The sequence below is a fragment of the Moschus berezovskii genome, chromosome X (genome assembly GCF_049115385.1).
Source record: "Moschus berezovskii isolate FMDL1 chromosome X, NW_MosBer_1.0, whole genome shotgun sequence".
Classification (NCBI taxonomy): Eukaryota; Metazoa; Chordata; class Mammalia; order Artiodactyla; family Moschidae; genus Moschus; species Moschus berezovskii.
In genome coordinates, this window is record NC_142488.1 from 22,473,934 (window position 1) to 22,487,806 (window position 13,873).

A 13,873-nucleotide genomic window follows, 5' to 3' on the forward strand; every position below is an offset into this window, starting at 1 on the left:
CCAGGACTGAACACAGTACTAGGCACATAATAGACTATCAGAGTTATTGGAGAACTTAAATGAGCAAAATACTTAAAAGCCACTTGTTAAGATCTCCCCAAGTCTTCAGGCCAATCATGCCCAGTTCTCTTAATTTCCAATTGATGGCTTCTAAATACATTATAATTGATTGCATTCATTTAGACAAATTCAATTCGTACACGAACATCTAAAAATGTGATAATCAGGATTGACACATAGCTCCAGAAGTTTGTTGATAAGACAATGGCCCAATCAATCTATTCTTTTTTTTCCCTTTATTTAAGGGAATGTATTTCTGTTAATGGAATGTAAGTGTGTGTTAGCATGTCTGATAACCCCACTACTGGCTCACACAGAACTTGCACTTAATTAAAACAACCAGATTATCTACCCCTTCACTAACTTACTTTTCAGACTGTTGCAGACAATGAGAGTACAGGATGAATAAGACAAACCAAACATGTACTGTTACAAATGTGCGTTTTTTTCAAAGCTTGAAATCAGTATCATGATTAGTAAAAAGTACTATTAAATAAATGAAGCAGAGTAAAGGGTTAAAAAGGGATTAAAGAGAAGCCACAATAAATTGAGGTTCAGGGAAGACCTCTTTTAGGCGATGATATCTGAACAAACATCTGACATATATAAAGTAAGAAGTCATGCAAAGATTGGAGAGAGAGCTTCTGAGGCAAAGTATTGGGTTGGCCAACAATTTTTTTGGCCAACCCAATAATGACTCTGTTATATACCAAACATTTGAATACTTGAGAAACAAGAGGCCACTGCAGCCAGTAAAGAGAGAATAAGAGGAAGGATGGTAGGAGATGAGTTGTAGGAAATGAGTGACCAGATCATGTAGGATTTTATATACCATGGTCAAGGGTTTGGATTTTATCTGAAGTATTACAGAAAGACACTCTAAGGTTGTGGGGCAGAAAAATGTGATAAGATTTACACTAGGAAAAATTTCTCTGGCTCCTGTGTGGAGAGGGGACAAAGAATGGGAACATAAAGACTGAATTGAACACTTCAGTGATAAAGAATGAGCATTAGGATTAGAGTGTTAACCCAAGTACAGAGGTTTGGTACTCATCTCAATTAGATTTTTTAAATTTTATAATGCTTTTAAATTTCAAGAGAAATTGCAAAGACAGTACAGAGAGATCCCATATGCTCTAGACCCAGTTTCCCCTATTAACATCTTACACGAGTATGGTACTTTCATCACAACAAATGAAAGATATTGATACAGAAACATTCAGTTCAGTCACTCAGTCATGTCGGACTCTTTGCGACCCCAAGGACTGCAGCACGCCAGGCCTCCCTGTTCATCACCAACTCCCAGAGTTTACTCAAACATGTGTCCATTGAGTCAGTGATGCCATCCAACCATTTCATCCTGTCGTCCCCTTCCCCTCCCACCTTCAATCTTTCCCAGCATCAGGGTCTTTCCAAGTGAGTCAGTTTCTCACATCAGGTGGCCAAAGTATTGGAGTTTCAGCTTCAGTATCAGTCCTTCCAATGAATATTCAGGACTGATTTCCTTTAGGATTGACTGGTTTGATCTCCTTGCAGTCCAAGGGACTCTCACACCACAGTTCAAAAGAATCAATACTTCGGCACTCAGATTTCTTTATGGTCCAACTCTCACATCCATACATGACTACTGGAAAAACGATAGCTTTGACTAGATGGACCTTTGTTGGCAAAGTAATGTCTGCTTTTTTTTTAAACTGTCTTCAGTTCCATGTCTGGGGGTGGTTTTCTAAATTTATTTATTTTTTAATTGAAGGATAATTGCTTTACAGAATTTTGGTGTTTTCTGTCAAACATCAACATGAATCAGCCATAGGTGTACATATGTCGCCTCCCTCTTGACTCTCAATCCCATCTCCCTCCCCATCCTACCCCTCTCGGTTGATACAGAACCCCTGCTTCAGTTCTGCTTTTTAATATGCTGTCTAGGTTGGTCATAGCTTTTCTTCCAAGGAGCAAGCATCTTTTAATTTCATAGTTGCAGTCACCATCTGCAGTGATTTTGGAGCCCAAAAAATAAAGTCTGACACTCTTTCCATTGTTTACCCATCTATTTGCCATGAAGTGATGGCACCAGATGCCATGATCTTAGTTTTTTGAATGTTGAGCTTCAAGCCAACCTTTTCACTCTCCTCTTTCACTTTCATCAAGAGGCTCTTTAGTTCCTCTTTGCTTTCTGCCATAAGGGTGGTGTCATCTGCATATCTGAGGTTATTGATATTCTCCTGGCAATCTTGATTCCAGCTTGTGCTTCATCCAGCCTGGCACTTCGCATGATGTACTCTGCATATAAGTTGAATAAGCAGGGTGACAATATACAGCCTTGATGTACTCCTTTCCCAATTTGGAAGCAGTCCATTGTTCCATGTCCAGTTCTAACTGTTGCTTTTTGACCTGCATACAGATTTCTCAGGAGGCAGGTAAGGTGGTCTGGTATTTCCATCTCTTGAAGAATTTTCCACAGTTTGTTGTGATCCACACTGTCAAAAGACCCTGATGCTGGGAGGGATTGGGGGCAGAAGGAGAAGGGGACGACAGAGGATGAGATGGCTGGATGGCATCACCAACTCAATGCACATGAGTTTGGGTGAACTCCAGGAGTTGGTGAGGGACAGGGAGGCCTGGCGTGCTGTGATTCATGGGGTCGCAAAGAATCAGACACGACTGAGTGACTGAACTGAACTGAACACAGTCAAAGATGTTAGCATAGTCAATGAAGCAGAAGTAGATGTTTTTCTGGAATTCTCTTGCTTTTTTGATGATCCAACAGATGTTGGCAATTCGATCTCTGATTCCTCTGCCTCTTTTAAAGCCAGCTTGAACATCTGTAAATTCTCAGTTCACGTACTGCTGAAGCCTTGCTTGGAGAATTTTGAACATTTCTTTGCTAGCATATGAGATGAGTGCAATTGTGTGGTAGTTTGAACATTCATTGGCATTGCCTTTCTTTAGGATTGGAATGAAAACTGACCTTTTCCAGTCCTGTATTCCAAATTTGCTGGCATATTGAGTGCAGCACTTTTACAGCATCATCTTTCAGGATTTGAAATAGCTCAGCTGGAATTCCATCACCTCCACTAACTTTGTTTGTAGTGATGCTTCCTAAGGCCCACTGACTTCACACTCCAGGATGTCTGACTCTAGGTGAGTGATCACACCATTGTGGCTATCTGGGTCACTCTTTTTTGTATAGTTTTTCTGTGTATTCTTGCCACCTCTTCTTAATATTCTGCTTCTGTAAGATCCATACCATTTCTGTCCTTTATTATGTCCATCTTTGCATGAAATGTTCCTTTGACTCTTTTGGGACCCCATGGACTATAGCCCACCAGGTTCCACTGTCCATAGAATTCTCCAGGTATGAATAGTGGAGTAGGCAGGCATTCTTTTTCTCCAGGGGATCTTCCCGACCCAAGGGTTGAACCCAGGTCTCCTGCATTGCAAGCAGATTCTTTACCATCTGAGCCACCTGGAGTCATTACATATATCTATAGATATTTCAAAATCATCAATATGTATCTATATTAAGCTAAATGTGAGGTCATACAGATGTCCCCAAATATAATCTATTACAACATAGTTCATTCTATGAATAACTTTCAACACTTGCCTGTCTGTAACCTTTCACCTTTATAAAAAAAATTACTTGATAATAACTCTCATTATACTTTCTACTGTTACTTTTGGCCCATCATTCCATCTCATCAAAAAAGTCTTTTGCCTTCATTTTGTCAGGTAGTATATCATTTATCCCAAGATCAACAATAACTGAGTAAGTATATTCTCCAAGAGATACTTAACAAGCATGTTGAACACTTCAGTACTGTGGACAGTGCTCAGAAGCATTCCACTAGAAACTTCCTCCAAGTAGGTGCTGATTTAAGAATCAAGGCTTTCATTTGGCTTCTCTGCTGTTTTCCATAATTCTTCAAAATAAACAGTGATGATATAGAGTTTATGCATATTTTGACAGTTTCTCAGAGGTAATTCATCTGGACAAAGTTTAATTCATTTGAAATTGTGAAATACTCTGTAATTATCTTTTATATCTGAGGTTTAAGTCTGCCCTAAATGGAGTTTTTGTTACCCTTTCCAACTTGTAATGGTATTGCGCCCTCTTTCCTCCACATCATAGATTATCATTATATCACCTTTCTGAAGTTCCCCTTTATTCATGTTGCATAGAAGATAACTAAACACATTGTGTAAACAAATAAATCGAGAGTCTGGAAATAAACAACATAAATATAGTCAACTGATCTTTGACATGGGAGCAAAGGCAATACAAAGGGGCAAAGATAGTTTCTACAATAAATAGTGCTGGAAAAACTGAACATTCACATACCAGAAAGGTATGGTAGACCACAGACCTTACCTCCTTCACAAAAATTAACTCAAAATGGATCATAGAACTAAATGTAAAACGCAAAGCTATAAAACTACTAGAAGGTAACACAGAAGAAAGCCTAGATGATACTGGGTATTGGTATGACATTTTAGATACAATATCAAAGGCACAAACCAAGACAGAAATAAATAATAAGCACAGACTTCATTAGAATTAAAAAATTCTGCTCTGTGAAAGTTGAGGTTAAAAGAAGATGACAAGCCACAGACCAGGAGAAAGTATTTGCAGAAGACAAATCTGATCAAGAACTGTTACACAAAATATAGAAACAACACTTGCAAGAAAACCACCTGCTCAAAAAATGGGTCAAAGACCTTAACAGACACTTCACTAAAGAAGACACACAGGTGGAAAGCAAAAATATGAAAAGATGCTCCATATCACATGTCATCAGGGAATTGTAAATTAAAACAACACCAAGATACTACTGCACACTTATTAAAATGGCCAAAATCTGGAACACTGAAAACACCAAACACTGGCAAGGACGTGGAGCAATAGGAACCCTCATATAATGCTGGTGGAAATGCAAAATAATATGGGCATGTGGAAGACAGTTCTTACACAACTAAACATACTGTCAACATACAATCCAGCAGTAACACTCTGGTACGTACCCAAAAGAGTTGAAAGTTTATGTCCACACAACAAACTGCATCTAGATGTTTAAAACAGCTTTATTCATAACTGCCCAAACTTGGAAGCGACCAAGATGTCTTTCATTAGATGAACAGATAAACTGTAGTATATCCAGACAATGTCATATTATTCAGTGCTAAAAAGAAATGAGCTATAAAGTCATGAGAAGACATGGAGGAAACTAAAATGCAGATTATTAAGTGAAAGGAGCCAATATGAGAAGGCTATATCTTATACAATTCTAACTGTATGATATTCCAGAAAAGGCAAAACTGTGAAGACTATGAAAAGATCGGTGGTTCCCAGGGGTGGTGGGAAGAGATGAATGTGATATTACACTGAATGTATACCACCAACAGTGAACTCTTGGGTGAACTATGAACTCCAGGTGATTATGATGTGTCAATACAGGTTCATCACTGGTTAATTAAAAAAATAAAATAAAAGGTATCCTGGTGACTGGCAAGTTGACAACGGTAGAATACATGCATATACCAGAACAGGGGGGTATATTGGAAGTCTCTTTACCTTACTTGCAATTTTCTGTAAACTTAAAAATGCACTAAAATAGTCTTTTAAAAAATCGTTTTGTAGCTTGTGTTTCTGGGTTTAATCTTCCCTTTGGGATTATATCACTCATAAACTTGTCCTTTGTCATATATCCGTTCGTTCACAGTCTAGAATATGTCTTTTTAAATCTGAGCTCATCTGTCTGAAGAACATATGGCAATTAAATGCACTGCGTGATTCTGTACTGGATCTTTTTTGCTATTAAAAACATTGGGACAACTGGTGAAACGTGAATGAGGTCTAAGCATTAGATGGTAGTAACGTGTCAGTGTTAATAGTGTTGATTTCATCATTTTAAAGGTTGTATAGTAAATATGTAGGAGAATATCTTTGTCTTTAGGAAATCTGTATTTAAGTGTTCAGGAAGGACAGAACATCATGCTGTCAATATACTCTCAAAGGATTCTAGAAAAAAAAAACTTCTTTGTACTGAACTTGCAACTTTTCTGAAAGTTTGAGATTGTTTTATGATAAAAAGGGATTGATTTGCGTCGATGTGTGGCAGGGGCACCACAGTGTTGTGAAGTGACTGTCCTCCAATTAAAATAAATAAAATTTTAAAATATATATATATTGATTAACACAGTTTTTTAATATGCACTTAGACAAAATTTAAGGGTATCCACATTAGCTTCTTAAAATATCCCTTCCCCCTTTTCTTCCCTGAAGGAAACATGATCATGAAATTGAAAATGCAATTTTCAGAGCTTCGCAATGCCTTTGATCCATATTCCCCTTTCAAGTTTCTGTACAAGTTATATGTTATTTCCTTGTTTTTGGAAATCATCTTTCCTTGTCTAACCATGCTGATGAATTTTCAAACCCCACGTTCAACCTTGTAGCCTCAAACACCCCATTTCCTATGTATCAGCAACTATCTCTGGACCACCAGTTAAACAAAAGTCCAGCATGGCACTCCCCTATCTCTTCACCACCTTCTGGGAAAGGAAATTATCAGGAGAAGTAGGGCAATATTTGTTGGATATTCTGGGCTTTTTATTTCTCGTTTTACCCTCACTCTTCACCTGTGTTTTCCTTCCTCCTTACTGGCGCTTTTGGAAAAGCATATAGATGTGTGCCATACACATATAGATGTGTGCCTTGCTAATTTAAAAGAACCTAGTTCTTGCCTGGGAACCTTGTCCCATGAACAGAGGAGGCTGGCAGGCTACAGTCCGTGGGACCACAGAGAGTCAGACACAACTGAGGGATTCAGCAGTCAATGTATCATCAAAATTCCTACAGATCACATGATTGAGGAAGTTGAAATTCAGAGGTCTACTTGAGACCAAGAAGATGTGATGGGCACGCCTGCTTAAGCCTCCATGATCTTCCAATCAAAGGGCCTAGGATATTTCTGAGCAACAGATTTTCTGACACTTCCTGCTCACTCTGAGTAATTATTCTCCACAAGGAAAATGGTCACCATCACAATATGTCCTATTCTTTCTTGACTCCAGTTTCTGAATAGCTACTTCCTTTCAAACCTTAGGAAGAAGAAATGAAGCCATGACTACTAGCCTTCGTGTTATCTGCCTCCCTCCCTTCCTCTCTCTATATATACGTATATTTTTTTTCTCTGTGTATATCATTTATGGCTATTTATATTTTCCTCATAATTTAGGAACCTAACTGGAGAACTTGTAATCATTTAATCTAAGAATTTATTTTCTGTCCTGTTATGTGAAAGAAAAAAACTTCAACTCCATGTCGCTTCTACTTTATTTTCTGTCATAGAAGAATCATTTTGATGTGTGTACTGAGAAGGGGAATAAGTTCCAAACACTGGCAGCAAAATTGTGCCAAGAGGCTTTGACATCAGGCATTACACAACAATCCAGGTTGCATAAAACTTTCTGTTGAACGCAGGAATTACATGGTCGTTCTTCTAGAAAGTGAAATTCCATTATACCAGGCCTATATGTAATGAGCATTCCACAATAATAATAGATTAATGTATTAATCAAATTGGAAAGCCTTGGCCAATGGCCTATAAAGCCATTTCCCCCACGTTTTACATCATCCAACTTTAAAATCCATATGTATTTACTTTAAGGCCTTTAAAAAACCTAACGGTGATTTCTTTTATCTGTAAGGTACATGGTGTTGGTATTTTCATCATATACATAACGCACAGAATTAAGCAACCATGTTTACAAGACAGTAAAGAGGAACAAATTAATAACAGTCAATTAAAAACTTAACCACAATATGTTATAGTTTAAAAGGTCTCGACGGGCAATGAGATAATGCAAAGATAGTGAGGCAATAAGCTGAAAGCAACCACTGTATAAAAGAGGCACTAACTAAATGTTAATTCATAGAGAACTACCCTATTGATGCAGGCTGGGAAGAATTGCCTCTCGGGCACTCTGTTATGAGATAGGGAAATGCTATCACATCTCTCAACTAAGCTCTATTTCCTGGAAGCCTGACTTTCAAAATAGTTCTGATTGCCTCTCATACTACTCACCAGCAAGTGACAATCTTTAACCCTTGACAGGATGTGAGAGTTGGATCATAAAGAAGGCTGAGCACCGAAGAATTGATGCTTTCCAATTGTCGTGCTGGGAAGACTCTTGAGAGCCCCTTGGACTGCAAGGAATTCAAACCAGTCAATCCTAAAGGAAATCAACCCTGAGTATTCACTGGAAGGACTGATGTTGAATGTTGAAGCTGAAACTCCAATACTTTGGTTACCTGATGCAAAGAGCTGACTTGGAAAAGACCCTGATGCTGGGAAAGATCAAGAGCAAGAGAAGGAGACAACAGAGGATGAGCTGGTTAGACAGTATCACTGACTCAACAGACATCAAGTTGAGCAAACTCTGAGAGATAGTGGAGGACACCCTGGTGTGCTGCAGTTCATGGGCCTGCAAAGAGTCAGACATAAGTTAGAGGCTGAACAACAACAGCAGTAACAACACGCTTTTTGAGTATGAGGGAGCAATCTCATTGAGCCAGAACTCTAGATCTAAATTTAGGTTCTCTTTGCAGAGGCTGAAGTGTTTATGATTTACCCTGGACCTGAGTTGGAAAAAATGTGCCCCATGCCTAAAAGAAACAGTGAGTTGACCATCCATTTCTTCTTCCTAGATACCCACCTAGACTGTTTCCTAGCTGTCCTTAGAGGTGGATGCAGCCTTTGATTGATTTTTTATCCAATAACAGGTGAGCAAATGAGATATTAGGCCACTTCCAAGCTTAGCTCATAAAAGCTATCCCACACATCATCTTTCCTGCTCTGTCCTTTTTCCTGCATGGCCTTGGAAGCTAAGAACAGAACATGATGGAATCACAAGGTGAAAGGAGTCCAAGTATCAACACCGTCATCACAGAAGTTCAGCTGCCTGCTCATTTTTATTGTGTTAAGGGACTGAGAGTGGGAGGTTTCTCTTCCAGCAGCTGGCATTACCTTACTGAATACACTACAGTTGTCATCATTATTTGCAGGAACTCAGAGGTAGAGGCATCCCTCATTACAGAGTTGTCAGAGTCACAATCTCACCAAGACTGAAACTGCCTGAGACTCACACAGTTAGGCAAGGCCAGAGTGATAGAAAGTTTTGCTTGTGCTGGGAACCAACGAGGAAATAGAATTCTTCACCAAGGAAGGAGACAGTGTGGGTCATCTGTCCTTTTCCACATCAGACACTCCAGCAGGTTCATGCTCCCAGCAGAGAATAAATGCTCTACTGAACATGTACAACTAAGACGACAGATTTACTGGAACACACACACACACACACACACACACACACACACACAGACACACACACTCTTTCCAATCTTTTCATTACTTCCTTTCACATGGTATCAAACTTTCATTCACTCACTCGACAAAATATTCATTAAGCAATTAGGAAATGGAAAATATTTCATCAGAAGTGACATGCAAACCATTGCCTCCAGCTGTTGAATCAATTTACTGAGAAAAGATGAGAGCTACAAAATTCTTGGGAGTGAACCCCAGGCAAAAACTAAATTTTATAAAGGAGACTGAAATTTTGATATTTTGACTAAATGACAGACTCTGTCAAATAATATTTCTGTTTTTGAATGAGAAAATATTCTCTCTGTATTCACAATCCACATACAATATGGAAAGAGAGTTCTTCATTTTGAGTAGGAATGGACATCCGGGCCCAAAATGACTGGAATAATCAATAAATATTAGCATTTGTCAGTAAGTACTCAGTCTATGTAACCAACACAAATCTAGGAAAGTTTCTCCCATATCGCACCAGAGCAACAAAATAGCCCTTAGCACAGATATACAGGAAGCTTCAAGGAAAGATATAATCTAACTGGACTTTGAATTACAGGTCTATGTAGACAGAGCAAAGTGAGGACAATATTTCAAGAAGACAATGAAATTCCATGATACCAAGTTGGTAGAAGAATCAGGAGGGCAGATCTCTATAAAAAAAATAGCACTGTTCTTGGTTTGTACAAAGGGATCCTGTTAGAGATAGTCCGTATTTGTTCCCTCCTCTGTGTTTCATCTATGCTTGGTTCTTGCCTCCCTGAACACTTCCTGTTGAACTACACTGATAGCAGCGACCATCTCTTGTTCATTTTTATCCCCAGCATTTAGCTAGAACAAGCACAAGCCCAGTAAATGCTATTTGGAAGGGACAGATGGATGGATGGATGACAAATACTTGCAGCCAGGCGTAAGCACTCTCCTCCCCCCCCCAACCAAGCAGCACAAACACCAAGTAAACACAGAAATACTCTTCAGTGTGGTTCAGCCCTGATATGAAAACAGCTACATTGTTAGCATATTCTTAAATTCAGAAAGGACCTATTCCATTATCAAGCCAAATATACCTATCTTTTATCCTACACTAAGTATTTTCAGGTTCTTTCTCCAAGATCACCACTGTTGACTAAAACATAATTTTAATCCATTAGGGCTCTTTTATTCTAATCGTACAACTATTTTAAAATCTAACTTCTGAGAACTATACACCTAATATGGGTAAGTAATTCATCTTATTATAGATTACCTGTCGATAACAGGCCCAGTTCAATAAATGGACTTCTAAAAAAATATACTATTTTAGTAATCAGGGTATTTGTTATGAGAATTTGTCAGAGTTGCCCCAGCCAAATTATCCTTGACATCTGCTATTTCAGACATGAAAATTATCTCCAGGCACAATTCTGGAGAATCCATTAGGGTTCTAAAGTAGTTATCACGGTATTAAAACACTCCAAAAATGGTAAATTCTGCCATTTGCCTCAGATCCAAAAAGAGAATCTGGAGATATTTTAAACATGATTTTTAGCCCTAAATACATTAGGAAGAAAAAACTGCTCAACTTTAACTACTTAATCAAACTAATTTTTAGATTTCTTCCAAAACTGAAGCAGAGGAAGATACAGACTAAAGTTTTGTCACTGGAATGCATTTTGCAACGTGTTTTAAGTTTAGAGATTTGTTTCTATATTAGAGTTTCTAAATTGAATAGTTAACCTCCAGAGAAATACAGAAACATTCAAGTACTGTCTTTTTCCATATTAAGAAAAAAATTAAATAGCTTCGTGGATATATTAAAAGAAATAGCCTTGCTTCCCTAGAGCTATCTGGTAAAAATCCATTTTTATGAATTCAATTGACTTAAAAGAAAGAAATCTTATGAACATTACATTTCATTTCTACAATTTCTGTTACTTATGCTACACATATAAATTACTTTTACTAGGTTTAACTGATGTTTATATAATTTTTAATTTTTTTTAAAAATTTGAGTGATTAGTCAACACATTTCCATGGATCAACCTGATGCTTGTCACTTTAATGTTTGTGCATCATTCTTTGTATTAGTGGACCGGAGATTTTGTCATTCCAACACGAGTGGGCATTTTTATCCAACTAGTACACAATTTAATTCTTTCTTAATTTGAGGTTTTTCATCTGTTTTTGTTCCCCAAAGTATATATATCAAGTCAAAGTATCATGACTCTTGTAATAGATTGCCAGGCTGTTCGCCACAGATAAAAATCAGTGTAAAGTGCAGGTGGCAATGCCTACCGTATTTAATCAAATCTAAGATACCATCAAGTCATAAAGCACACCATTGTTTTCTACAGGGCTTAGAAAGATAAAAAAAAAAAGCTGCCAATTCAATGGTGACTCACTGTTACAAAGACATTTATCATAGGAGACAGCCTTATTTCAAGAAATTAAAATGTTAAGAGATGTGCATCTTACTATCATTTAAAAGCAGAATTTTTTCAGTGCTCCACTAATACTGATTATATTGACATTTTTCTTCTGATAGTTTAAATTTAATGTCTATATGATGTTCCTGAAGTGTTTAAATTTGCATTCTAATTACTACTAAAGCTGAACATTTCTATTTCCATGGGATGATTTCCTCATATTCAAATTGGCTTCTCATATCCATTTATTAGCAGGGGGAGAATTTTATGAATGGTTATCCATATTAAGAGAATTTACCCGGTATGTTGGACACATACTGAGCTTCTGTCACTCTGTTCTACTTCTTTCCCTTTGCAGCTGCTGTTTTACATTTTGAAGAGTGAAAACTACTTAGTTTTATATATTTAAGTTGTTCTGTAATCAAAATCTCCATTTCTTCAATAATCAGAAATGTATGTCTGAATAGTATTAAAATATGATAAGGAATTTTCTACCTTTATATGTATTATTTTACTTTAATCCTTCATTCCAAATAAAAAATACTGTAATGGACAGTCTGAGATTTGGCATGTGTTTATGTTGATGAGTCCCCATATTGCCTTCCAGTTTTCCCAACCAGATATGTTAACTTTGTGTTCTTTTTCCCATACTCAGTTGCTTCTAGCTTTTCAAATATATATATATTTCTTACAAGTTACATAAGTATATAAATTATATGGTTGATATGTGGCTTATGATGCATATCACAATCTCAAACAATAGCAAAAGCTCTTTAGGAGAAAGCAGAAATTCCCCATTTTGCAAATTCATAAATACTAAGTAAAATGCCCAAAGTTAACACCAACAATGCACCACAGAGCCATGACAAGAACCATGCTTCTTGTCCTGATTCAGAATCTTTCGAATACCCCACCCTAATAAATATAGTGATTTGAGTATTTTTCAGGAAGCTCTACTCCACTCTTTCAATGGTTTTATAGCTAACATGGTACCAATCAGTTCTCATATGTGTCTAGTTAGAATACATTCTGAAGTTTGAACAAATTCATTAAATCTGATGGAGACCACCCACCATCATTACATTTTTAAATGTTTATTAGTATTATTATAGATGTATTCTTCCAGATGAAAATCACTACTTTCAAAATGTATTAATAAACCTACAAAGGTATTAGATTACATTAAATCTATAAAATACCCTAAAGAAACTACCATCTCCATTTTAGTTAAAATGTATCACCTTATTTGTACATCTTTCTTCAATCTCCTATAATTTTAATTATATCCTGTAATAAATTCCATGTGCCTTGAGTTGTATTAACACAAAATTATTTTAAAGTTATTGTGACTAGATTCTGTATTCATTGAATCTTCCAACTGTCTTTCATTAATATATCAGTGTGAAATGCTTGTGAATTCATTTTATACCCTGAGACTTTCCTACACCAGCTTACTGCCTCATAATTTCTTTTGTCTGCTAAGACAGTCTTAGCAGATAATTGGCTCCTTTTAAAAAATAGGACATATTTTCTATCCCTTTTTAGATGTAACCTTATGTTTTTTGGAGGGTTATTTCAAAGAGCAACCTCAAAATTTTCTGTTTTTAAGGCAATAATTCCACTGTTTTCTGTTATTCTTTAGTTTTAAATAAATTATGTGGATATTTGATTTTTATTTTAAATTAATACTTTCTTATATGACATCTTGGCATCTCTGAAGTAATGTGATAAACTATAAAGATAGAACATAAAGAATACCTGGGTTCATTCATGTATTCACTCAACAAACTTTTGTTGAGATCTGTTGTCAGCCCTGGTAAAGATACATTGGTGAACAAAGCACATGAAGTTATTGCTTTCAACAAACTTGATTTTCACTAGGATGGTAACTACTAAGTTCAAGTAGAAACTTATTCTAACTATAAAATTATTCTATAACATAGTCTGTATGCTAAAACTGTACTGAAGAATTCTAGATCCATAGTAGGGAAGAGAACTGTTAACAATGGGTCTGTAACTTGATTCCTT